Below are 5,072 nucleotides of genomic sequence, written 5' to 3'. Positions count from 1 at the left end.
TGCCATAATGTTTAACTTGCCAGAGGCTCAAACCAATAGTGTCAAGTAACCAGAAACAGTACAAAGATACCATTACCCGGTACAGTGACAAGAGACACTACCCAGATATACCGTGACCATATACAGTAACAAGAAACATTATAGAGACACTGTGACCAGGTAAAGAAAACACTGAAAATACCCAGATACTGTGGCACTATCCAGATACTGTGACTGGATACAGTAAACAGAGAAAATACCTAGATACTCTGACCAGGTACAGGACACAGTGACAATAAGCAGATATCATGACCAGGAACCAAAGACACAAGCCAGACCAGATACAGTAATCAAATATGTTAGTCAGATTTTCACATTCAGGACTGGTAATCTGAAGCAACAAATAGATACCAAGATCAGGAACAGTAGTCAGAGGAAATAATCAGATATCATAACTAAGTAGAGTAATCAGAGACAAAACCCAGGGTCTGTGACCAGGTACAGTAACTAATCATTAGCCAGGTTCCTTGATCAGGTATGGTAAACAGAAATAATCTCTAGATATGGGGAAATAATCCTAGGAAAATAAGACAAGGCATTATCCAGATGCTGTGACAAGGTAGAGTAACCAGACACATTAATCAGATACTGCGAACGGGTACAGTAACCAGAGATAATAGTCAGACAGCACAATCAGGACCAGTAACAAGAAACATTAGCCAAGCACTGGGACTACATAGAGAAAACAGAGACAATAACCAGATATGCTGTCCTGATACCATGACCAAGAGGCACCAGTCAGTTATTATGGCCAGGTGATGTAATCAAAGATATTAGCAAGATACTTTGACCAGGTACAATAACCAGAGACATTTGTCACTTACTGGGACCAGGTATAGTGAATAGGGACAATAATCAGATTGCAGAACCAGCTACAGTAACCAGAGATATTAGCAAGATCCTGGGACTTAGTACAGTAACCAGAGACATCAGCAAAACAGTACCAGGTACAGTACCAGAGACATTAAGGAAATGCTGAGACCAGATAGAGTAACCACAGACATTAGCCATGTACAGTGACCAGGTATAGTAAAGAGACATTAGTTGGATACTGTGACAAGATTCAGTAACCTAAACCATTGGCAAGGAAATGAGACCACTGCTCTAATTTTATGTGACCATGTGTTTCAGAAGTCTTTGGAACCAGGTTGCAGGAAGAATTTGGACAAGTTTGGAGGAGCAGGTTAGAAAAATCTTAGAACTCTGCAAGTGAAGCTTAATAGGTTGTCAAAAGGACAGAATGCTGTCAGGAATGCAAGAGTAAAGCCTGTGCCGACAGGGCTCTGAAAGGAGACAAAGACTCAGACATGGGAACAGGGGCATTTTCAATTCACGTTCCTCTATTCTACCTTTCTCCCACCTCTCCCTCACTTACAGAGTTTTGGTTCCTCATTTTCTCCTTTCTCCTCACTGTTCACCCCATCTCAACACTCACACAGATGGAATAAAAATAACCTCCAACCAGGAAACACCTGCTTTTCACTGGGGCATCAAACATGAACAAGAACCTGGGAAGCACACTTGGAGGGAGAGGATTTGGGGCAGAACACGGGAATCACAGGGCAGGCACATGTCAGTTTCCCTTAGTCTAGGATTCAAGGGCCTCAGGAGGTGATGCCTGCCAATGGGAGGTTCAGGGAGTGGAGGTGGGGCCAAGAGGTCAAAGATGGGGCATTCCAGGAGATTAGCAGGGCTACAGGATCCCAGCCTAGAGCAGATGGGCTGCAGATGCAGGACCAGAATGCATTTCTGAGGTGGGGACTTGATGGGGTATGGAGTAGGAAGAGGACACAACCAAGGGAGAACTGAGCCAGAGAACTAAGTAGCTGGTGATATCCACACAGACCAGAGGTAGAAGGGCCAGGGGGAGACCTGCCTGTGGCTTAAGGTGGACATCCCTACAGTCTGCTCAGGTGCAGAACTAGTAATCTGTAGAGGGCACTGTGCTCACGGGGGACCTCAGGCAGGCCCTTCCTAAAGAAGCCTCTGTGGCCCTGTCAGCACAATGTGGTATGTTAGAGAGCTCCAGATTGTTTCCGGGTTCCTGTTCTCTGTGAGTTGAAGATTTTGTAATCAGTGTGACTCACCCTGACTCAAGAAGGAACACTTTTAAAAATTATACCATGTGAATGCGACTGGCTTATCAAACAGAAATAGAGTTTGAGTAAAAAGTGTCCCTTTGCTCTAGAGACAATTCTAAGAGGGAAATTTACAGCTCTGAGTGTCTACAGAAGAAAATCAGAAAAATCCCAAGTAAACAATCTAATGGTGGATCTCAAGGCCCTTGAAAGAGATCAAATCAATTCCAAAACCAGTAGAAGGAAGGAAATGATTAAGATGAGAATCAAAATCAATGAAATTTATAATAAAAAATAATACGAAGGATCAATAAAACAGAGTTGATCTTTAAAAAGATATACAAGATTGATAAGCCCTTAGTCAAACTAACCAAAGAAAAAGAGGGAAGACCCAAATTAATAAAATTAGAGTTGAAAATGGAGAAATCACCACCGATGTCACAGAAATTCAGTGGATCATTAGGGATTATTTTGAAAACTTATATACTAATAAATTGGAAAATCTGGAAGAAATTTCTACATTTACAATCTAGATGTACATTCTGCCAAAACTGAATCAAAAGAACATAGACATATCAATAACTTGTAATGAGATAGAAGCCAAAATAAAAAGCCTTCCAGGGTTGGGGATATAGCTCAGTTGGTAGAATGCTGACGTCGCAATCACAAGGCCCTGGGTTCAATCCCCAGCAGAAGGAAGGAAGAAAGGAAGGGAGGGAGGGAGGGAGGAAGGAGGGAGGGGTGCTATTTCCCTGAGGCACAGTTTCTGTCAGATTGTGGCCAGTGCTGCATCCTTGGATGGGTATGCTGGAGGGCTGAGGAAGGGATAGGGGGTGCTCTGACAGGCTGTCAGCACTGCAGTACGAAGTCATTTACAAAGTAAGTCCTTGGGAAAAAAAAAAAAACAATATTCATACCACCACAAAGAAGCAAAGAAGCAATCTAAGTTTGAATGAAGAGATTACAAAGCTGAATTCACATATAAAGTTATTTGAGGATGTTGCAAATACTGCCTTTCTCCAGTCACAGAATGATTCTGGAGTATGCAGTAGAAATCTTTTGCCTGCTGCAGGAAGCACTAATGAAGGTAATGATGGGAGTAATCACAGTGGAAAATATTGTTTTGAAGCATCCTCGCTGGCAACCCTAGAGCCACTTCCTTTGGGGCAAACTTGAATGAACTGGCACAAACTGGCATCAGCTCTCTACAGGGAATGCTGGAGTCCTGTCCTGCTGCTATTCCAGGGGAGGTGAAGCAAGAGGGCATTACACAGGGTGAACACAGTGATACCACAGAGCCAAGAAGAGAACATGAATTAGTACATGTTATGGAAACATCCTTGTCAACATCACTCTCCTCTGGTGAAACAAGAATCACATCGTCTCCATCTTTCACTCCAAGGAGAGATGATTTTTTTTTTTTCCCTGCATGAAACCAGAGAATGCTTTCAGTCACTATTAGTGTGTGAACCTCAGATCCTGCAAATGTTGAAAGAAGGGCATCAGATAATTTTAGAAAATCAAATCAATTTTGGATTGTACGTTCAGGAGAAGAGGGATGGATGGAAAAGAAGGCAGTAGCTGGAGAAGGGCGAAAATTGACATAGAGAAGCTGAAAGCAATTTGCTTTTGGCTTGATCTACCTGAATATATGAGTCTCTACAATTTTTTTCAATCTTGCAATTTGATAATTTCAATTTTGTCCAAAATTACTTTGGTAATATTCTGAAGGAGAACAGATATTGAAAATATTGTTGATCTCAATTATGAAAAAAAAACTTTTGACGTGATTTTCTTTTTTTAATGGCATAAGTTTTTGATTATTTGATTTTCTTTTTATATATTAAAATTTACTGATATTTTTCATCATCTTCCCCTCATTTATTTTCTAAAACATTCAATTGTTGGCCTTATAGACAATCTTTTATTTTAATCATTAAAATAATACAATTATATATACAAACATACACATTCTTCCAAAGTTCCCACTTCAACATTTTTAGTTAGAACTTTGAAAGCTGTAAAGATTTCAAAATCAGTCAGTTTAAAAGCTATACTGACTTCATAACAAGAAGCGTCTCTGTGGGACTGGAGATACAGCTCAGTGGCAGAGCTGTTGTCTATATGTGGTCTACATGTGGAAGGGCCTGGGTTTTATCCCAGTACCACCAAATAATAATAATAATAACAATAATAATAATAATAAATTGTGACTTTTTTAATGTTTTCGTCCTTTGAAGGAATTAGTCTTAGATTTTAGAGATGGAAGATATTTGGAAAACACTTTTTCCCTCCTCCTCAAATTCAGAGATAATGAAACTGAGGTTCAAGAAGAACTCAATGACTTCCTTGGAGTTACAAAGCTGTGGCAGATCAATGACCATTACTCAGTTTTTTTGTGTGTGCCCTGCCCCCCAATTTAGTCTATAGAATTATAAACCTATAATATATTCTCTGGATTTAAATATTAGAAGAATTTATTTCATCTAAATTGCTGTCAGGCCTGGGGATATGGTGTGGGTGGAATGCTTGCCTGGTGTGTGTGAGTCCTGGGTTCAATCCCCAGCACCATGGACAACAAAACACTGCTTTTAAAAAAATGTTAGGTTATAAAACCAGGCCTCGTATGATCCCATAACCCTTCTCTTTTTTGTCCTGTAAAGTGAGATCAGATATCTTACTGAAGTTGTTATCTATCTTGACTGTGTGACTTAAAGTTATATCCTAATTTATTTTAAAATTCTTATTCTGAGAAAGATTTCCTTCACAGTAAAAATCAAAATGAAAATTTTACTTAGAACAAAAATAGTAAAAATTTGTGTTTATAATTTATGAGATAGCCTTTTGGTTTTTGTAAACAGTGCTATTTTAGTAGTTATGGAAATAAAACCTTGATTTTTAAAGAACACATGTTAACTTCATACTAAATTTTTAATATGTGTTTTACTTAACTTG

The 5,072-nt window shown here is 39.3% G+C and overlaps 1 pseudogene; it reads left to right on the top strand.

The window, feature by feature from the left end:
* The first annotated feature begins 759 nt into the window (after positions 1 to 759).
* Positions 760 to 3,846, top strand: LOC124961298 (fibrinogen silencer-binding protein-like; annotated as a pseudogene).
* The last annotated feature ends 1,226 nt before the right edge of the window (positions 3,847 to 5,072 follow it).

Source organism: Sciurus carolinensis, chromosome 12 (genome assembly GCF_902686445.1).
Source record: "Sciurus carolinensis chromosome 12, mSciCar1.2, whole genome shotgun sequence".
In the NCBI taxonomy this organism is placed as follows: domain Eukaryota; kingdom Metazoa; phylum Chordata; class Mammalia; order Rodentia; family Sciuridae; genus Sciurus; species Sciurus carolinensis.
The sequence above is the reverse complement of the archived record's forward strand: the minus strand, read 5'-3'. Positions and strand labels throughout refer to the sequence as shown.